This window comes from Anabrus simplex, chromosome 5, assembly GCF_040414725.1.
Source record: "Anabrus simplex isolate iqAnaSimp1 chromosome 5, ASM4041472v1, whole genome shotgun sequence".
NCBI lineage: Eukaryota > Metazoa > Arthropoda > Insecta > Orthoptera > Tettigoniidae > Anabrus > Anabrus simplex.
The window spans coordinates 150369801-150393154 of NC_090269.1; the positions used below are offsets into that span (position 1 = coordinate 150369801).

At 44.7% G+C, this 23354-nt stretch overlaps 1 protein-coding gene across 1 annotated transcript in view; it reads left to right on the forward strand.

Moving 5' to 3' along the window:
* Window positions 1-23354, forward strand: part of LanB2 (laminin subunit gamma-1) — a 1346184-nt gene that overhangs the window by 752918 nt on the left and 569912 nt on the right. The window lies entirely within an intron of this gene.

Below are 23354 nucleotides of genomic sequence, written 5' to 3' on the forward strand. Positions count from 1 at the left end.
CAGAAGACGGGGCGTTCTGATTCGTTTGACATTGCTCACAATGACGTATTAGCTTTTCGATGGCGGCATCAATACCGGGCCAGTAGCAGTGTTGACGGGCGAGTTGTTTTGTTCTGGAGATACCCCAATGGCTTTGGTGTAATAATTCGAGAACTTGTTTCTGTAGGCTAAGTGGGATAACCACTCGGAAGATGGTGCCTGCTTCTAGTAGTACAACTCCGGCACGAGTCGTGAGACGATGCTGCATACGATGATAAGGTGCCAGGTGGGCAGGAAGTGTGCTCTGAAGAGGCCAACCTTTGCGGATGTAAGTACGTACAGTAGCAAGTGTACTGTCCTTATCCGTAGCTTTAGCTATGCAGGTAGCATCAATAGGAAAACTGGAGACAGTATTTTCAAGTTCTATGTCCAACTGAAGACATTCAGATTCTTGAGAATCGAAGGCAGTATCAGGACCAACGGGTAAGCGGGAGAGGGCATCAGCATTACAATGCTGGGATGTGGCTCGATATACAATCTGATAGGAATAATCAGAAAGGAACATGGACCATCTTTGAAGCTTTCTGAGGGAATTCTCTGGGATCTTATTACCAGGATGGAATAAGTGTACAAGAGGCTTATGATCGGTAATGATCAGGAAATGGTTGCCATAGAGATATTCATTGAAACGGCGAATACCAAAGATGATGGCTAAAGCTTCTTTCTCTATCTGTGAGTATCGACGTTGATGGTCATTAAGTGTTTTCGAAGCGAAGGCGATGGGGCGTTCTTGTCCATGACGATCCTTCTGGGAGAGAACGGCACCGACACCGTAGTCTGAAGCGTCAGTAGCTAGCGTGATGATCTTGTCGGGCTGAAAATGAGTGAGTTGTATAGCTTGAATTAAGGCGTTGTTGATTGTTTTCCATGCTTGTTGGCATTGCGGAGTCCACTGAAACTTAACACCTTTTTTACGTAGAGCGTTTAATGGAGCTGCCACTGTAGCGAAGTGTGGAATGAACTTATTATAATAGTTCGCTTTGCCTATGAAGGACTGAAGCTGCTTGAGGTTCTGAGGTGCTGGCATGTTTACTATCGCTGATACATTCTGTGTACTAGGACGAATTCCATTCTTATCAAGTATATGTCCTAGGTAGTGAACTTGAGGCTGAAAGAAGGTACATTTAGCGAGATTCGCTCGTAGGCCATTGTCTTTCAATTTCCGGAGAAGGAGGCGTAGATTGGTTAGATGTTCCTGATGATCTTTTCCAGTAACAATAATATCATCCAGGTAGTTAGCACAACCGGGAATGGAGGCGGTGAGTTGAGCCAAATAGCGCTGAAAAATAGCCGCTGAGGATGAAACACCGAATGGGAGCCGCTGGAGCTGGAGCAGTCCGAGAGGAGTGTTGAGTGTGAGAAATTTCTTAGATTCTTCGTCTAAAAGTAGCTGGAGATATGCTTCTTTAAGATCAACTCGAGAGAAGAATTGGCCACCAGAGAGACGACGGAATAAGTCTTCTGGACGTGGAATAGGAAAGATATCTGTGTCGAGTTGTGCGTTGACTGTAGATCGAAAATCGCCACAAAGTCGAACATTACCATCAGGTTTCTTGATTACCACGAGTGGAGTAGCCCATTGACTAGAAGTAACTGGTACAACAATTCCAGTTTGTATCCATCTTTCTAATTCTTTCGTGACCTGGTCTTGAAGTGCTAGGGGTACTGGACGTGATTTGAGGAAGCGAGGCTTAGCTCCGGATTTCAGCTGTATGTGAGCTGTATAGTCTTTGGCTGTTCCGAGCTGAGAGTCGAAGACTTCAGGAAACTGCGCTAGGAGAGCGGTAACGTCAGAAGTAGGATGCAATGTAGATACGACGTTAATGTTGTCATGTATCTGGAAACCAAATAAGTTAAATAGATCCATGCCCATAATGTTTGATGCAGTGTAGTTGTTAACTACGAGAAGAGGAATGGCCTTCTGAATTCCTTTATAACTAGCCTGAAGCTTGATTTGACCTTTGATGTCAATTTTCTTCTTGTTAAATGTCACGAGCTGGATGTCAGCTGGAGAGCATGAAGGTGAACCTAAGTCGTGGTAGGTAGTCAGGTTAATAATAGAGACAGGTGATCCAGTATCTAATTGAAAATCGACAGATCGATCAGAGAATGAGAGAGGAATGATGATTTTGTGAGAATCCTTTGTGGGAAGAATAAGATTGATCTGATCAACTTCCATGTCTTGGCGGGGCTGTATATGCTTCCGGCGTGCTGCAGTAGTCGTAGCAGGGCGGAGCGAACTTTGACAGACAGTCTTAATGTGTCCAAGTTTATTACATCGTTCACAAGTAGCTTTGAAAAAACGACAGTCACGACGTTCATGATGCTTGAAACAACCTCGGCAGGAAGGCAGGAGTTTCGAGGTGCTTTTAGAATTGGGCTTCCGTGTAGCATTACGAGAGGGAACCTGGCGAGAATGCTTGGTGGAGAGCGCCTTATCCGTACGGTTCACTGTAGCAGAGGACTTGCGGGCCTGAGGCGAGACTTGTGCAACTTCGTGTGGAGAAGCTATGGCTGCGGCAGTCTGGGTAGTAAGCTCATAAACCGTAGCAATACGCTGGACGTCTTCTAAAGAAGGGTTACTCAGTTTGACAGCGTCAAAACGTATTTTGTCTTCAGGAGTATGTAAAATTATCATGTCCCGAATGAGAGAATCAGTGTAGGATGAACCACAACCGTCCTTGGAGCAGATGAACTGGCAGGGTTTAGCTAGACCACGCAATTCAGTTATCCATTCAGTATGTGTCTGATGGGGTTGCTTTCTGCTCTGAAAAAATTTATAGCGAGCAGCCACTATGTGAGGAGCTTTGGCATAGTGTTCCGTGAGACGGGCCACGAGCTGCGTGAAGGGTACCTCAGATAAGTGTTCTTCCGGACTTAATTTACGTAGTAATTCACACGTAGCATTGCCAACCGAACTAAGAAATAGTGCGCGGCGGCGTTGATCATCTGTGACAGAATGGCAGATGAAATGCTGTTGTAAACGGGCTAAATAAACTGACCATTCTTCCTTAGCCGGATCAAAAGCAGAGAACGGAGGAATAGCTGATGGCTGTGTAGAGACAGAAATAGCTTGAATAGCCTGAAGTAATGCTGCCTGTTGTTGTTGCATAAACTGTTGTTGTTGCTGCTGTAAGGCTTGGAAGACCGTAGCTAGTTGTTCCGCAGTAGCCATTGCGAAATGCGTGCAAGAAAAAGTAAGGTAAGCTGTGTGTCAGAACTGGTTGGAGTGTCGTTGTTGTTTAGCACGTCGCCGTAGAGTTGACAACTGGGCCTGTTGAATTGTAGTGTCGTGTGTACCTCGTCACTATAGAGTTGGCGATTGGGGTCGATGACGTGTAGTTTGTGGCTTTTTTACCTCGTTACTATAGAGTTGGCAACTGGGGTCGAAGAATGGTAGTGGTGTGCTGTTTTACCTCGTCGCCATAGAGTTGTGTTGTAACCAAGGTTGAAATTTACAGAACACAACTTTTATTGCTTCACTTTATGATATTTACACAAATAACTGAAATTTATTTTGAAGCAAAAAGGAATATTGAATCTTGAGAAAAGTTTGTCTTTATACAATATGTACAGGTTTACAGTCTTTATATACACTTCTATCTTGAAAAGATAGTCTTTGTGAATTGACACGTTGATAGTCGAAAACTATCTGGCACACTAACATGAATGTCTTTGAGAGTCCTTGTTTGTTGAAGTGCCTGAATTCCTAAAAAGCAAGTTCAATTGATTGAAGAAATTCCACCTAGCGAAACTAAGGGAGCTTGTATAAATTAGGTAATGAAAATGGCTTGTAGAAGAATTACGGAACATAGGCAGCGGGAACAGGTAAGGGAGCGGTGACCAGAGGTGAAACCTCGTACTGCCAGAAATTCAGTCCACCTGGTCGAAGCACATTTTCAAGAGGAGTAGCCTCCGTGCTCGACGTAGGGTGTATTCTGGAGCTGGACACCAGGGCAAGTGGGCAAGTGAGCAGGAAGGGAGCTCCTATTTATAGTACACTCGATGGTCAGGCACGCGCACTGAGGGCTGCGCGTCGAAGCTAGCAGAATGATACACAGGCGCGCGTGCAGCTGGCTGACGGAGCGAGAAAGGGAGCGCCGGACATACAACATGACCTATGAGGGGATTTAGGATGAAAATTCTTAATTTCTACGAACTGTGCGCATTTGAAAGTTGAGGAAGTAGGGCAATGTAGGGAGCTTAACTGCGAACGTGGTGGGTGACTGCCGAACAATTAGCTTGCTGACTCGGCCGACTTGATGCGTCGCTTTGGGGCGCAGCGAGGGATCCAGTCGGCCGTGTTGCCGACTACCGTCAGCTGCTTATCTGCCGGCCATATTGTATTATTTTCATAGGTGACGGACCGAACTTAGCCGAGTTGCTCCGAGTGGCTGCACATTGTCAGGCGCTAGACATAAGTCATGACACAGGCCTGTATGGCGACATTTTCTTTGTTTGTGTGTTCAATGTTATCGGCAATACTGCCTGCTTAATGAACGTAAGACGCTGTAATCTGTCTGCACGGTACAGCATTTAAAGTGTGACACGAAAATGGGAAATGAAACCAGAACCGACTCTGTAAAGGCCGGTCTCCACTGTTTAACATTTAACACCAACATGTTGAATTTAACATGTTACAGTTGACATGTATATTGTGATTGTGTCTTCCAATTGACTTTGCATGTTTATTCAGAATGTTGAGTTAACACTTTTAACATGTTGGCGTGTTTTCCGCTCCAAGTGGAAAACATGTCAAGTCAATTCGTTGTTCGTGCGTTGTCGGCACAGCTTCGGCAACTTCCATGATTTTTCCATGCCAACACATAACCTAAACGACGCAAACGACGTGCTCCTCATGAAGTAGGATTATAATTACAACACTCCGCAACAATCCTTCTCTTTGTTGTATGTATGTTTTGTCCTCAGCCCGAAGGCTGGATGGATCCTCAACAGTTCCGCCATCAGCTGTCATAGATGGCCTAGGCATCACTGAAGAGGCGTACTAGGGAAATGAGGAGTGAGGTAGTTTCCCGTTGCTTTCCTCACCGAGCCAGAAGTTGCTAATACACATCAGCCTGCCAAGCCCACTGAAATGCATGCACCAACTGACCCTATGAGCAATATTTTCACACCATTCATAGCAGGGACTGGCTGCAGAAGGAATGGCATTACTAGCATTACTCATACCTCAGTCACTTTCATTTTGTCAAAACTAAGGATAAAGCTGAGACAGATCAATGAAAGTAACAAAATTGCTCTAGCCCATACCAGAAGACATAGTGCACTGTAAACACTAGGTCCTGCCAGCAAAGGCACTTCTCTTTGTTATAAGCTACAAATACAGTACACGCACGTGTGTCGTTCTCTCTGCACTATACTAAAATGTATAGTCAGGAATGGAGTAGAGCAAGAAGATTAATCTGGACTTAATTAATGATATAATAGAAAGGCCTTGTTTGTGGGATGTCTCATCAGAGGAATACAGATATAAAGCGAAGAAAGCAGACAGTTTCCAGGAACTCGAAAATATCTATAATTGTTCCCGCGAGTAAATGAAAAAAAAAAAAAAAACTTGCGTCCCTCCGCTCCCAGTACAGTCGAGAATTGCAGAAAGTTCAGAAAATTCGGTAGTCGGGAGCGGACGAAGTTTATACTTCAAAGTGGTTTGCTTTTGAAGCAATGAGCAGAGTGAGGGGAGGAAATGTGCCTAATAAAACTGCTTTTCTAAATTGCAACAGTGGCAATAACAAAGGCCAATTCCTCTTCATCTGAGTCCATTGTCCTTATTTAAAAATACTAGACACCATCTAAATGTATTACCATAAATTGATATGATGAACTACCTGTATATAAAAAAAGGATGTTAAGTTTATTAAGTGTGGACACAATGTTAAATGAAACAGTATTTGACATTTAACATTTAACATGATGATGGTGTTACCAGTTAACATTTAACACTTTTAACATTTAACATGTTGGTGCTAAATGTTAATCAGTGGAGACCGGCCTTAAGGCATGGGTGTCAGAGAGTGCCCGCCGTAAGGGTGTCCTGTGAATCGCCCCCAGTGTCATTCGCTCCCAGCTTAAAATGTGTGACAATCGCTCTTAGTCCATTAGTCCAGCCCAGCCGTTCACCAAGGACAATCGCCCCCAGGTTTTTCCGGGAGAAGGGGGGGGGGAGGGGGGAAGGGGTACGAAGCCCGCGCGCCAATCGACACTAATTTACATTGCCTCCGACATGCTATTAATTCTAAGGGGAGTTTTTGTTTGCTAGTGGATTTACGTCACACCGACACAGATAGGTCTTATGGCGACGATGTGATAGGAAAAGCCTGGGAGTTGGAAGGAAGCGGCCGTGGCCTTAATTAACGTACAGCCCCAGCATTTGCCTGGTGTGGAAATGGGAAACCACGGAAAACCATCTTCAGGGCTGCCGACAGTGGGATGCGAACCCACTATCTCCCGTATGCAAATTATACGGAGAAAGAGAGAGCAGGGAAGACTGGGAAGTGATAGTACAAGAATATCGCCTGTTTCTATGTCAGACGCGTTACCAGGCAGACATTGTGTTGGTTAGGTGGTATCACAGCATAGGACAAAACCACATAGGAGGAAACAGAAAGAGCCTACGTCTAAAAGATGCGGTCCCGGAAAGGTCCTGGTGATAGTGTTAGTTGAGAGGTATCACGTACAGGTCATAAGCCATATTCTCGCCAGTCCAGTTATTCAGTCCTTCTGGGTACTGCCGTGACTAGCGTAGGCCTTGCCGGTTGCTGAGCCCTGCGGCAAGAGCCACTAGGGCCTATCGCACGGCCTGACTCCCTTGGGGTCCCTCGTACCCAGTCTCCGATCTCGGAGGATGAGGCAAAGCTCGCCGAGGCGGGGGCCTCCTGGATGGGGGTGGGACATGACGCCGGGCCTCCCTCCTCTCTGCCGGATCATGGCCCTGTAAACCGGACAACTACGATGAGAGGCAGGGTGGCCCCCTGCGCAGTTGGCGTGCACCGGCGCCTCCTTAAATGCTGCGCAGGCCGTGTAGTGGTGATCACCCGCACAACGGTTGCACCTCACTAGGAGCCCACATCTATCCTGACGGTAGCTTCACCTCAAATACTGCAAGTGCTGCTGAGGGGGACGTTGTAAATAATAGCTTGTACGATGAGAGTGTAAATCAAACCGGAATAATCTTGAAAAGGTCGTCCTTTTACGATTATATCGTTTTAAAAAAGTACTGTACCCCAATCAACATTTCGCTGAATAATAGAGGAGAGCCTTGTAATCACACTCGAACGTCACTGTGACGTAAGCTTGCTACGTAAGCTGCCCGCATTTACGTCACGCCAGCCCGACCGCACTGGGCTAGGCTCAACGTGGACCTCTACATACTCCATGATGTTCTGTGACGAAGAAGAAAGAGCTTCCGGTCCCGCTGTCTCCCTTTTGGACTCCGCTTGACCATCCTGCCATTGGGTTTCCTTGTAAAACCCAGCATAGGCAGTTCACGTCATTATAGCATTCAAGAATAACAATAATGGGTATATTATTGATCGTACGCTTAGATTTGAATCGCACGTCAACAAGCCCAGTGAAGTACACGAGGAAAAGAACAGCATTTACGAACCAACCATTCCCTTCTACGTGCGTGAATACGGACTCGATAACATCGAAGTTATAGGTGCAAGAGGAACAATTCCTAAGGTCTTCGAAGAATTCCGCTCATCATTCAAACTACCAGAGTCGTTGACGAAAAATGTGGTCCTCGAAGGCTTGAAATGTTCATTATCCATACTGAGAAATCATTTACATAGTCATAAATGTATTTAGTATAGTTTGTCCTCATGGGAAACCTTATGGGAGAAGTGTTGATTCTCTGAATAAATATACACTGACTGACAGAGCAAATGCAACACCAAGAAGGAGTGGTCAGAACTTTATGCCAATTGCAGGGTAGACTGACGTCACTGAGGTATGCTCATGATGTGAAATGCGCTGCTGTGCTGCGCACGTTGCGAACGAAAAATGGGACACGGCGTTGGCGAATGGCCCACTTCGTACCGTGATTTCTCAGCCAACAGTCATTGTAGAACGTGTTGTCGTGTGCCACAGGACACGTGTATAGCTAAGAATGCCAGGCCGCCGTCAACGGAGGCATTTCCAGCAGACAGACGACTTTACGAGGGGTATGGTGATCGGGCTGAGAAGGGCAGGTTGGTCGCTTCGTCAAATCGCAGCCGATACCCATAGGGATGTGTCCACGGTGCAGCGCTTGTGGCGAAGATGGTTGGCGCAGGGACATGTGGCACGTGCGAGGGGTCCAGGCGCAGCCCGAGTGACGTCAGCACGCGAGGATCGGCGCATCCGCCGCCAAGCGGTGGCAGCCCCGCACGCCACGTCAACCGCCATTCTTCAGCATGTGCAAGACACCCTGGCTGTTCCAATATCGACTAGAACAATTTCCCGTCGATTGGTTGATGGAGGCCTGCACTCCCGGCGTCCGCTCAGAAGACTACCATTGACTCCACAGCATAGACGTGCACGCCTGGCATGGTGCCGGGCTAGAGCGACTTGGATGAGGGAATGGCGGAACGTCGTGTTCTCCGATGAGTCACGCTTCTGTTCTGTCAGTGATAGTCACCGCAGACGAGTGTGGCGTCGGCGTGGAGAAAGGTCAAATCCGGCAGTAACTGTGGAGCGCCCTACCGCCAGACAACGCGGCATCATGGTTTGGGGCGCTATTGCGTATGATTCCACGTCACCTCTAGTGCGTATTTAAGGCACGTTCAATGCCCACCGCTACGTGCAGCATGTGCTGCGGCCGGTGGCACTCCCGTACCTTCAGGGGCTGCCCAATGCTCTGTTTCAGCAGGATAATGCCCGCCCACACACTGCTCGCATCTCCCAACAGGCTCTACGAGGTGTACAGATGCTTCCGTGGCCAGCGTACTCTCCGGATCTCTCACCAATCGAACACGTGTGGGATCTCATTGGACGCCGTTTGCAAACTCTGCTCCAGCCTCGTACGGACGACCAACTGTGGCAAATGGTTGACAGAGAATGGAGAACCATCCCTCAGGACACCATCCGCACTCTTATTGACTCTGTACCTCGACGTGTTTCTGCGTGCATCGCCGCTCGCGGTGGTCCTACATCCTACTGAGTCGATGCCGTGCGCATTGTGTAACCTGCATATCGGTTTGAAATAAACATCAATTATTCGTCCGTGCCGTCTCTGTTTTTTCCCCAACTTTCATCCCTTTCGAACCACTCCTTCTTGGTGTTGCATTTGCTCTGTCAGTCAGTGTATATGTACACTGGGAACAAAAACTATAACTGAGAAGGGAGCAAGATTGAGGCCATCAGGGCATCCAGAGTTATGTGGTCACCTCCCACTACGCCTTAAATCGCGCATGTATAGCGAAACACACTTTTTGAGAGGTCATTACACGTCAAGAAACAGGTTGGTTTGTGTACAGTTGATCAGATAACTGACACAGTGAAGCGCAGAAAGTAATGAAGAAAGTCTTGGTCCCCTTAATCAAATTGAAATACTGAGATTTATGATGTCATAACAAAGAAACGGAGATAAACATTGAAGTGAACCAACTTGTTTGTTCGTTCGTTTGTTGGACGCTTCACGCGGAAGCGCATTAACACTACTTGTGGATAGGCAGCGGATCCTACGCGATGTTGTGTTGCGAATTCCTGCTGACATGGAAATAGTGTTCAAGGTAAAGAGTTTATAAGAAGAATGATACGAGAATGGAATCCTAAAAAGCTTGGGGAATGAAACATCTCTAACAATCCGCTGCATGGGTACGCCGAGGTATGAGGCACATCCTTCCTTTGCATAAATACTAGGCTCCCGGCCTATTAAGAACTCCTACAATTTATATTCGAAATCGACCTTCAACTCTAACGTAGAGCAACCGACGCGAAATCGGGAGGTTGTGGGTTCGGATCCCACTGGTGTCCGGTTGGTCGTTTTTGTTCTGTACTTAACATCCCTTCAACACGCGCTAAATGTATGTAACACGACCTAATATTGAAAGTCTGTTTGGATTACAATGCGGTCCTGGTAATTCAGTATTCACCTACAATTTATGTTACTCTCGCTACATCACGAAAGAGCGGCTAGGCGACAATTCATGCCAGGTAAGTTGGTTTGCATTCTAACCTAATAATAAGAAGAAGAATAAAAAACTACTTTCCCTCTGTCGGTCTCCAAATTTCAGAACCGGGGGTTAAAACCGAGGAGATGTAGTCAGAAGATCGGAAACAAATCGATGCTACACTACATGTCGTACGATCTCTGCCGATACATTTCGTATTTACCTGACAAGGTTAATTAACAACCCAGTTATAAATACCCTCGCTATAAAATGGAACATAGAAATTTCCACAGAGGCTACTTCAATGGTAGCTGAGGCCATAGAGAAGTCCCAGCTCTTTACAATCACACACATTTGAGCCCTCCTGTTATCTCACATATCTGGTATCACTGGGATTGCGGGGACGCTACTCCTGTGTTTATCGCACGGTAGCGAACAAGCCTATCGCAGCGAAACCTGCCCTCTCCTGTCAACGTCAGGGTTATAACTTTCACTTTGTTCCGCTACCGACCGCCCTTGTCGATCATTCACATTGATTTCTTTTTCTCGCGTGTTCCTGTGTCCTCCGCGACTCGCCGCGAATATACAATGGCGTTTCGTCTGGTCAATTGGGCGCCAGCGGACCGTGTAGAACAATAAGAACATAGTCCGAGGAAGCTTGTATAGTCTACGTGCCGGCCTTCAGTCATTTTACAAGTGCATCGTGTAGCTGTAAACCTGCACGATTGCAAGAAGAACTGCAAAACAAAGAACGCTGTTTTTAGGTCTATTATTATTATTATTATTATTATTATTATTATTATTATTATTATTTGTTAAGTCCCGGTCTAGAAAGCCAAGAATAACGGCCGAGAGGATTAGTCTTGCTGACCACACGACACCTCTGGCTCAGCAGCGGTGTCATGGGGAATTATTTGTTCAGTGGGGTTTTGAAAGGGAGGGTGCGATCAATGGTTGAAAGTAAGTTGTATGGAAACCAGTGTGATTTCAGACCATAGAGGGGCTGTCAGGATCATATTTTCAGTATACACCAGGTACTTAAAAATGCTACAGGAGGAATAGACAGTTATATTTATGTTTCGTAGATCTAGAAAAAGCCTATGACAGAGTACCGAGGAAAACGATGTTCGCCCTACTGGGGGACTATGGGATTAAGGGTAGATTATTAAAATCACTCAAAGAAAATTATGCTGGCAGTTGGGCTCCAGTGAGAATTGATGGTCGAATGAGTTCTTCGTTCAAGGTACTTACATGGATTAGAACAATGTCATCACCTTTGTTGTTCATAGTTTACAGGGATCATCTGCTGAAAGGTATTAAGTGGCAGAGAGGGATACAGTTAGATGAAAATATAAAAAGTAATTTGGCCTATGCTGACGACTTGGATTTAATGGCACATTGTGCCGACATCCTAATATCTTGGAGCTTGAAAAGAGGTGCAATGAATATAATATGAAAATTAGACTTTCCAAGACTAAAATTATTTCAGTAGGTACAAAATGTAAGAGAATTGAATGTCAGATTGGGGATACAAAGCTGAAAAAGCTAGATAAATTCAAGTATTTAGGATCTGCAGTAGTTAGTTTGCTACACCCTTTCAAGACCTACTGGATAGTGAGGCGTTGAGACACCGGTGCAAGCCTCCTATGTAGGACAACGCAGTGACGGTGCACTAGGAGACGCATGTGCCTCCACTTGGACAAATGCCTGCCTTTGGCCTGATATCAGAAATGATGAGCCCACTGCTACACTCGGGCAAAACGCTGTTGATTTCACGATTGTAAAGGGCTGAAGAGCTAACATGTTTTTGACATTACAATCGATGAAATTAAATTATGGTTTCCTTCTGGGCACGTAATTTTTAGATGAATATTGTTAGTTGGGCAATAGATTAACTATAGACCGTTTGCGTTTTGAGACTAGAATGGCGTGAAGCGGTTGTGGAGATGTACGAACTACCCGGTGGCTCAAAATATACGGGCAGTATAATTATACCCGTCCGCCTCTGTGGTGTAGTGGTTAGTGTGATTAGCTGCCACCCCCGGAGGCTCGAGTTCGATTCCCGGCTCTACCACGAAATTTGAAAAGTGGTACGAGGGCTGGAACGGCGTCACTTAACCTCGGGAGGTTAACTGAGTAGAGGTCGGTTCCATTTCCACCTCAGCCATCCTCGAAGTGGTTTTCCATGGTTTCCCACTTCTCCCCCAGGCATGTGCCTGGATGGTACCTAACTTAAGGGCACGGTCGCTTCCTTCCCTCTTCCTTGTCTATCCCTTCCAATCTTTCCATCCCCCTGCATGGCCCTGTTCAGCATAGAAGGTTAGGCAGCCTGGGCGAGGTACTGTTCATCCTCCCCATTTGTATCCCCCGACCCAAAGTCTCACGCTCCAGGACACTGCCTTTAAGGTGGTAGAGGTGGGATCCCTCGCTGAGTCCGAGGGAAAAACCGACCTGGAGGGTAAACAGATTAAGAAGAAGAAGATAAATTATACGTTCTATACAGTGAATTCTATATTTTTAAACAATTAATGCCGCTCTGTGTACACCGAGCGAATGATTAAAGAAATACACAAATGTACCAACATAGCAATGGCTTTATCAAAACTTTTACAATCTTATTTCCGTCAGCAGTTTATTTTCCAGCATCTGGAGAGAATGAATACTTTCGAATTTAAAATCGCCTATGCTCTTCCCCCGTCCAGACTACGTAGTGAGGCTCGCAATACAAATAACGTGCGGCCTTTAGTTGTCCCAGGACAAAAGTGTCCACTGGGGTGGTACGAAGTCCTGTCCCTTTAAGTACTAGGCAGGAAGAATCCATCGAGTTGGCGGATGCACAGACGGTCTCAGTTCTACTGTGGCTCTATGGCTCTGTATTCGGGAGACGGAGAAGGGCTGGTCCCCCTCGTTGGCTGTCCTCAGCATGGTTTTCCATTCTCCTGCACTAAGACGAATGTCAGGACAGTCTCGGCCGCCAACCCTGTCACCTTCTCCGATACAAATCTTCTGGCCTGAGAGAGGCGTCACCGTCTAGGCGGCCCGCCTTCCCCTTCAGGGAGGAATGAAAACATGTAATACTAGCAGTTGTAGTAATTCATCATCTCGACAGACTGTAAGGTTAGCAGAAGTAAGGACATAGAATGTAGACTACCACAAGCGAAGAAAGTATTTGCTCACTTCGAAGCTCGATATAGGAATTAGAAAGATGTAGTTTCGAAATGAAACATGGACAATAGCCAGCTCAGAAATAAATATAATATAAGCTTTTGAAATGTGGTGTTACAGAAGAATGCTGAAGGTAAGGTTGGTAGGTCGATTCACGAATGAAGAGAAAATGAATCGAGTAGGAGAGAGGCGATTTGGCAAAATTTTACCAGAAATAGAAATTTGTTTTTATAGTAAGAAAGAACGGTATGGGTAGACCAAGGCATGAATACCACAAGCAGACTAGAGTAGATGTGGGAAGTAGTGGTTACATAGAAATGAAAAGTTTAGCACAGGATAGGGTGGCATGGAGACTGCAGCAAACTAGTCTATGGACTGATGATCAAACAACAACAACAACAACAACAACAACAACAACAACACATTTCCAGCCCTTCATGCAAACAACTCAATGTTAAAAACATCCCAGTAATATGAGCTACGAATTTTAGGTAAATAAAGTATAATAATGAGAATATATTCTTTATTTATTCCTAAAAATTACAAACCTTGTAACTACTACTACCACTACTCTTACGATTACTTTCCTTCACACAATATACTTTTAATTTGTTGAGCGCCAATTGCTGTAAAAAACAACAAAATTCGGAGAGCATGCCTATCTCACTTATTCTCAAGGCGTGAGGTGATAAATCACACATCTGGCAATATACAGGAATATGGATCAGGACAATAGTAGATTACGGTTGCATTTCCACAATTGAGGATTGTATTTGGAAATAGAATAACTTATTATTATTAGAAGAAAACTGAATTTATGACTATACTTTACGTCACAATGAACTAGCAATGCCGTACTTTAATTTAACACAAACAATATACCCTGTGACATTTTCTGTTACAGAAGCACAAAATTTAATCTAAATAAAAAGCTTATTGGTATGAACTTGAAGTGAAATATGATATCTTCTTCATGTTATTAAAGTATAACGTGTCGGATGCTGTAATTACCTGATGTATGCACACACCATTGTTGAACTTGAAATTCCTGGAAAAACCACTGAGTTGAAGTCAGAAGCAGTCTGCTGTAATCTTATCTTCTTATGTGACCTGGAGTTGACCTACATTTCCTTTCCGAGTGTAGTGACCTCCAGTGCGGTTACGTCCACTCAATATTTATAAGTAGAAATTGGAAAACTTTATTGAAACACCTGTAATATCCAGGCAAACTATCTAGTTTCACACGTTCTGATTTCTAATATAGAGGATATGTGACTAATCAGGTAAGAATAATCTAAAATAAAAATGAACAGAATACGAAAAACCAAGCTGCATTCATAAAAATTAACAAAATGAATTTATTACAAAAATTCTCAAATTCAAAAGAATGTACACAAAGAAATCGAATATCTGATATTTTCAAAAATGATCATGTCGAGGGTCTCCATCTCCCAACACCATCGGTCTGCCAGACTGGAACAAGGGTTGAACAACAGAATAAGACTAAACAGGAAGATAAGATCACTATCTGTGCAAATTGGGGAACAATCAAAAGCGATCTCCCATGCGTAAACGTTGCCTCGCACGACCTCGAACTCATACCCTGCCGTACACAAAGCTACACAATAAAAGACCTGGACAGGATGAAAGCTCACCGTCCAACCCAATAAAGGTATCCACACATATCAATACCAACAATAGATTTCCCCGCTCCCTCAATACATGGCTAACTAAATAAGGAGCAAGATTACGCCGACAGAAAAAGAAATGTAAGTCAAGAAAACGAACTGCGGTCTAAGCCAGCCGCTCTACTCAAGGTCACAAACCCAGGGCGACTCCCTAGCACTTGAAAATAAACACACAGAGACAAATCACCCCGTCTCTGACGTCACACTCGACTGTCCTGCTTCACACACATCACATGGCTGAGTGTTCCACCCGCATCTTACATTACGCACAGCTGTTCAACCCTAGGGAATTCTTACCACCTTATATTAACCCGCATTTAATCATTTAGTGCTGAAATCATCTATCACTGCCTTCATAGGGCTCAGACATACATATTACTTTCACCTCCTTTGCCTCCATAGGCTTATTCATTATGACACCGGGGTTCAATCCCTGGCACTACCAAACTTATTCATATTTCACATCTGCCTCCATAGGCCATTTTGTCATGACACTGGGGTTCAATTCCCTGGCACTATCAAATTATTCATATCTCACATCCGCCCCATAGGACGTTTCATAATGACACCCGGGTTCAGTTCCCTGGCTCTACCACAATTATTCATCATATCAACAGCACTCATTCATATAACTTCCATGCGTGCAATTAGCTATCTCTCGTGATTAACGCCTTCAGCCATGCTAATCTGTGCAAATCAAGGGATCAGTCTTCAGTTTGAAAAACTTATATACAAAAAACTAAGAAAATAAAAGGAAGTCCTATATACAAAAACTAAGAAAATGCAAGGAAATCCGCAGCTCCCGAAATTCCTGCGTCTACTAAAAGACCTAGCTACGGTGACCAATGTATAAAGATGACACTGACAGAAACAAACATAATACAAGGGGAAAACATAAAATATATAACAAATTCTACCGTCCAGAGTTCGAGGTCTGTGCATCCCTATCCTATGTCAACCATTATTTACAGGACTATCGTGGCTGACACAACCTTGAATTTTAATTTTAATCTAGCCCATGCTTATAAAAAATTGGAATTGCCTGACCTGGGAGTACCGATGACATTGTGAGGCGGCTCTCTATGGAACCATGGGACTTAGCCCATGCTGACAGATGACACTGCCCACTGCGAAGGGATGTAGATCACTGGGTCCATGTTGGCTGGTGAAGGATCTTCTAACAGCTCCTATGAAGTCTTGCGTTGAGCACTGCTTCTGGAGTCCCAGCGTCGATGCTCGATTGTCTTGACAGCTGTTCCGTTCCTGTAGCCTGCTGTCCTTCTCTCCCGTTCTTGGTGATGTTTCACGTGGTATACGTGAAGGGAAACTGTAAAAAAGACATAAGTTACCAAGAGTTCTGCTTAGATGTCAGTCTCCACTTACGTCCCATATCACACGTTTTAAAGCTCCTTTCTAAGCGACATCGCGTCCATCCAACATACAGACATTCACAAATTGTGCTTAAATTCATTCTCTGTAGAACAGGAGTGTTATTCCAAGCGGCCAGAAATCATCTGAGCTATAACCAGATTACGAACCTCGTTTCTAATACTTGGCCCTCAAATTTATACGAAACTACAAGCGAGATAGTAGAGTTATTGGCAGTACATTTCCATGACAGGCAAACAAACACATGTAGTCAGAAAAATACAACTTGATTATGCAGATTATTCACTTACTTCTATTCCCAAGTAGATAGTACTGGATGTTAACAGCTCGCAGCACAGGTCTGATACACGAGTTCTCCTGGAGTAGTCTCACACCGTCGCCGTCGCGAGACAGTCAAAGAGTCAGTCCTCGAGTGCACCACAACTGCATATTTATAACCTGTCACGCGTACCCAAGCTAAGATTTCCCTGCGAGATCTTCCCTCCGGCGGTCTTTCTGCAGGAAGCGCGCTAAGTAATAATCTGGCATATGCACTCATACTTATGCTAATAACGCATATCAAAATTTTGCTCATTTTACGGAGGTTGCAATATTCTTCTCAGATTGAATGCATTCCTTCTGTGCTTCAAGATATAAATTAATTTCCCTTTCGCTCCAAATCTTTGTTGACACGCTCCCTTTGTCAAGGGTTTCGCGTCCCGCGTCTAAATTAAAGCGCTTGGCTTGGGGTCGTAAATTTGTCTTGTGAGGTTCCAGAGATTTCTTTAATCTTTCCCACGAGCACTGCACCACTCAACCGCTCTCAGGCAATAAATTAGAATACAAGGATCTCTAAGATGTTTCAGGGTGGTCTTCAATGTACATGATACCACAGGTTAAAATCATGCCTCAATAATAATGACCAATTGGGTTCAATATATATATCCTATACTTCTGCAACCCACGGCACTAAATCTCCGATGAATTTACTTAAATAAACTTACATTGTGAAGTCCCTCCTCACAAGTAGATGATGTTTCACTATCAGCCCAGCACCAGTCTCTACTCAGATCAAACCACCACTCGTAGACCACTTCGACGATTCTAAGACCTCTTCAAATACCTCTTAGAACACTTAGACCACTTCTTAGCTCTGACCACCACTCTTCATACACGGGGCACTATTCTTACCTCTAACTTTATAAACTCCTAAAGACCACTCATCTCCCTACTATCTGGTCATCCCCTTCCACATACATATACGGTAGCTAGCGAATGCAGACACTCGATCGAAAACACATGACCACGCACTGATGTCATCAGTCATGTGTCTTAAAGCTTGACCACGCGTACATACGATGACTATACTATGTGATCAAAAGTATCCGTACACCCCCACAAACATACGTTTTTCATCTTAGTTGCATTGTGCTGCCACCTACTGCTAGCAGCGATCTCAGTAGTCATTCGATATCGTGAGAGAGCAGAATGGGGTGCTCCGCGGAACTCACGGACTTCGAACGTGGTCAGGTGATTGGGTGTCACTTGTGTCAGAAGCCTGTGCGCAAGATTTCCACACTCCTAAACATCCCTAGGTCCACTGTTTCTGGTGTGATAGTGAAGTGGAAACGTGAAGGGACACATACAGCACGAAAGCGTACAAGCCGACCTAGTCTGTTGACTGACAGAGACCGCCGACAGTTGAAGAGAGTCGTCAAGTGTAACAGGCAGGCATCTATCCAGACTATCACACAGGAATTCCAAACTGCATCAGGATCCACTCCAAGTACTATGACAGTTCGGCGGGAGGTGAGAAAACTTAAATTTTCATGGTGGAGCGGCTGCCCATAAACCACAAATCACGCAGGTCAATGCCAAACGACGCCTCGCTTGGTGTAAGGAGCGTAAACATTGGACGATTGAACAGTGGTAAAACGTTGTGTGGAGTGACGAATCACGGTACACAATGTGGCGATCCCATGGCAGGGTGTGGATATGGCGAATGCCGGGTGAACGTCGTCTGCCAGCGCGCGTAGTGCCAAACTGTAAAATTCGGAGGCGGTGTGTTATGGTGTGGTCGTGCTTTTCATGGAGGGGGCTTGCAGCCCTTGTTGTTTTCCGTGGCACTATTACAGCACAGGCTTACATTGATGTTTTAAGCACCTTCTTGCTTCCCACTGTTGAAGAGCACTTCGGGGATGCCGATTGCATCTTTCAACACGATCGAGCACCTGTTCATAATGCACGGCATGTGGCGGAGTAGTTGCACGACAATAACATCCCTGTAATGACTGGCCTGCACAGAGTCCCGACCTGAATTCTATAGAAGACCTTTGGGATGTTGTGGAACGCAGACTTCGTGCCAGGCCTCACCGACCGACATCGCTACCTCTTCTCAGTGCAGCGCTCCGTGAAGAATGGGCTGACATTCCCCAAGCAGTCTTCAGCACCTGACTGAACGTATGCCTCTGAGAGTGGAAGCTGTCATCAAGGCTGAGGGTGCGCCAACACCATATTGAATTCCAGCATTACCGATGGAGGGCCCCACGAACTTGTACATCATGTTTAGCCAGGTGTCCGGTTACTTTTGATCACATAGTATATAGCATGTGTCAGCGGAAAATTTACTTGCCTCATACAGTTTCGGTTAAACAGAGTCTCGATTGCAAAATAATATGCCAGCTCATCTGGCCACAGTTACAAGTTACAGTATAACTATCTCAAACCAACAAATCTCACTTATTAATATACAGAATAATTACAAATAAAATTATCTTATCCAATGATTAAATAATATAATATGCGTGATACCTAATTATTACAGTCTAAATGATGGAAAACAGAATATAAAATCTAATGAATAGGTTCAATTAATGATAATAATAATAATAATAATAATAATAATAATAATAATAATAATAATAATAATAATAATAAATGATGAATGGAATCTGTAACCCTGTTGTACAGTTACATCCTTTACTTATCCGGTCGATTAGATTAGCAGTTTGCCTTTTTCTACCACTACGAGCGCTAATGTGAGGCAATGCGGAGTTTCACTTAAGCCCTTATAACTACATTCGGTGTGGACATTTTTCAAAAAATCCGGAAACCAAGGAACACATTACAGAAAGAATTATGCAAAGTAAGTTAATCTAGCTAGGATTTCACTCAGAAGGAAAACGAGTAAGGAAACAAGGCTCTTTTCCGGAACTGTATTTAGGCTGCAAGTGATTTTCGAATGTTTTATAGTTTGATCCAAGACTCACAATTTGAAATCCTTCCCGGGCCCTTTAGCCCTTCAACTTTTGGTACAACTGAGGAAAAAGACCCCTACATTTTCTGCTAAATAATGTTTTCAACACCAAAGGCACTAGTTGTGTATCACATATCCACGTGATTTGTTTCCGAGAACGGCAGTACTCATCATGATCGTGGACAATGGGGAGAGCAAGACACGTGATCGGGAGACTTATTCATGATCATTTGATTTTCTCAAAGAGAAAACTGGTGTCTTTTATTTTCATTCACTACTCATTTCCATTTAAGACTGTCGTGGCAGAATTCCTATCGACTGTTTACCTAGACTTCTCTCAAATGGTTCCAAAGAAATTGGAAATTTATCGAATTTATCGAATTGGTTAATTATTTCAATCCCTAATTCCTTTTGCTATAAATGAACTTATCTCTACTCCTTTTAAAACCTCGTCTACTGATGTCATTCCACGCCATCTCTCCGCTGACAGATCGGAACATACCACTTAGTTTAGCAGCTCGCTTGCTTACTCCCAAGTCGACCCAGCGCAACATTTTCGTAACAGTGCTCTTTCGTTGGGTAACCTAGAAGAAATCGTGCTGCTTTCCAGGTCTCCTGGTGTGGGGCCTCATTCGCTATAATTGGGGTCTTACCACCGTCTCCTTTACATCCCTATTACAATTATTTTTCTTTATTTAAGTTGGCTTAACGTTACGAACACATTTAGGTCTTATGGCGACGACGGTGCAGGAAAGTGCTAGAAGTGGGAAGGGACGGCCGCGCATTAATTAAGGTACAGCCTGATGTGAAAATGGGAAACCACGGAAGTCTATCTTCAGAGCTGTTGACAGTGGGGTTCGAACCCACTACCTCCAGAATGTAAGCTCATAGCTGCACGCCCCTAACTGCACGGCTAACTCGCCCAGAACCGTATGAAGAGATCTGTAACCTTTATTTACAACCCCTTATTCCTTATATTAACGCCTAAGTACTTGCAGTGATCCCCGCGGGGTGCTAACACCGTATCAAATCAGTAATTAAACCTGAGGGGACGTTTACTCTAGATGAAACTTACAACCTCACTTTTCCTCCCGTTTACATGCTGTCCATCTCACAGGTCTTCTTGTAGTAGCTTACATTCTTGTAACTTATTTACTGCTCTATACAGATTAACACCATCTGCAAATAGCTTTACGTGTAAGTCCAGTTTTTTTACTTATATAAGTTATATATAACAAAATGTAAAAGTCCAATAATCGTGCCTTGAGGAACCACCTGCTATCATTCCCTTGAGTTCTGTTTAAGCAGGATGTAGGAGGAGATGCAGGTTATCAGGTTGGTCTCTAACTGCTCTGCCCCCTTTATATTGGACACTCTGTGTATCAAGGCACCTGCAGTTCGGTACCTTGGCTGAAAGGTCAGCGTAGCAGAGAGACGCCGGCTTCGATTCTCATCTGTCGGGAATTTTAACCACGCGAAGTAAATCCATCTGTTAGTAAAACTGGGCCTAGACTCAACCCTAAGGTCAGGAAGAAGAATATTTATCTAAGCCCGTTGAATTCGAAACCAGTTTTGTAAACATTGGTTCCTTTTTGGAAAGGCGTTCACAAGAAGAATTACTTATGCCGCGATGTTCGTCTCAGCTGAAGATGCGTTGTGTCGGTTAATTTACCTGCATGTCAAGGAACTCTTGTGGGATAACATTCCGGCACCTCGGTGGCTCCGGAAACCGTGGAAGTAGTTATGTATGTTTAGTCCTCAGCCCGAAGGCTGGTTGGATCCTCAACAGCTCCCCCGTGAGCTGTCATAGATGGCCTAGGCATCACTGAAGAGGCGTACTAGGGAAATGAGGAGTGAGGTAGTTTCCCATTGCTTTCCTCGCCGAGCCAGAGGTTGCTATTACATATCAGTCTGCCAAGCCCACTGAAATGCATGCACCAACGAACCCAAAAAAGAACAATGACATTAGGAGTGTTAGGGTTTCCTTGACTCCCCTCCCTCAGTTCCCTAGAACTCCTCCATGTTCCCACGCCCCTTCGCTGTTCTCCTCTCATTCCTTACATTGTGCCGTACTAATCTAATCACTATTCTACTGTAGAAAGTCTGAACGTGCTTTTGTCTCAGCATAATCTTAACTCACGCTCAGATATCTGTGGAGCGTTGGTAATGGTCTCGTGAGTTTCTGGGAACACTTATCACTTTTAGAACAAAGCTGTTGTAACTACAACAGTTTGTGTCACTAATGTCAACTCAGACGTCCTCAGCTCATCGCCTCTTTTTCCGTGCTCGTTCACAGCACTGCACAGGGAAGACTACTGGTGCGTGCTCTATGGCTGGTCAGCCATCCCTCTAAGGGGCTGTTAAACCATGGTATTATGTTTTTATTTTAACACTTCATTTTTAATCTAATATTTCCTGCATCCACCGCATGGCGCAACAGCCGCGAAGGGGTATCGCCTAGCAAGCGGCCGCTGCTCAGCCCGAAGGCCTGCAGATTATGAGTTGTCGCGTGGTCGGCGTAACAAGTCCTGTCGACAGTTTTTCTTGGCTTCTTAGACCGGGGCCCCTATCTCACCGTCAGATAGCTTTTCAATTGTAATCACATAGGCTAAGTTAACCTCGAACCAGCCCTAAGATCCAGGTAAAAATTCCTGACATGGCCGGGAATCGAACCTGGGACCTGCAGGTAAGAGGCAGGCACGCTACCCCTACACCGCTATCCCGGGAGGCCCGGATTTGATTCCCGACTCGGCCACGAAATTTGAAAAGTGGTACAAGGGATGAAACGGAGTCCACTCAACCTCCGGAGGTCAACTGAGTAGCAGTGGGTTCGATTCCCACCTCAGACAACCTCGAAGTAGTTTTCCATGGTTTTCCACTTCCCCGTAGGCAAATGCTGGGATGGTACCTAACTTAAGGCTACGGCCGATTTCTTCCCTTTTCCTTGTCTATCCCTTCCAATCTTCTCATCCTCCTCACAAAGCCCCTATTCAGCATAGCAGGTGGGGCTGCCTGGGCGAGGTGCTGGTCCTCCTTCCCAGTGGTCTCACGCTCCAGGACCTGCCCTTGAGGCGGTAGAGGTGGGATCCCCCGCTGAATTCGAGAGAAAAATCGACCCTGGAGAGTAAACAAGGATGACGTCACGCGATCACTGGCGATTATCGATAGCGCTTTGCTGCTGCTTTTAAATTATAATTCTCATTTTGTGTTCAGATACGAAGCGAAGGCAACGCGACGTTTGTTTGTTGTCGTCCATTCTGTTCTTATTTGGTCAACAGTGTGGCGCCATGTTGGCATGGTCCCGCCCTCGCCGTTGTGTGCTCGGGGTGGAGCTCACGTAATTAGCAATATTTATGAGGGATGTCTGCTAGGAATCTGCATACACCTCGTTCTCTCAACTCACGACGTGGCTATTTATATACTTCCGAAAAAAATCCAGCACCTTAAAAAAGTCCTTATTATAACATATATATAACCTAAAAATAAGAAATTTGCCCTAAATATTTTTCGTAATAATTACTCCTAGAGTACCTCAGACAAACCTATAAAGGAAATTAGGCGACGCACATTTTATTATTGATCTACGCTCGATTTCTTCTGTGTGATTTCTGAGAAAAGAGTAGGGCTACGGAAATGTTTGGGTTGGGAAGGCATGGGAGCTGCACGGCTGTCAGTGGAGAGATGGCGTGAGTGGTGTTTTTAAAAGTAGGAAAGATCACAATATGA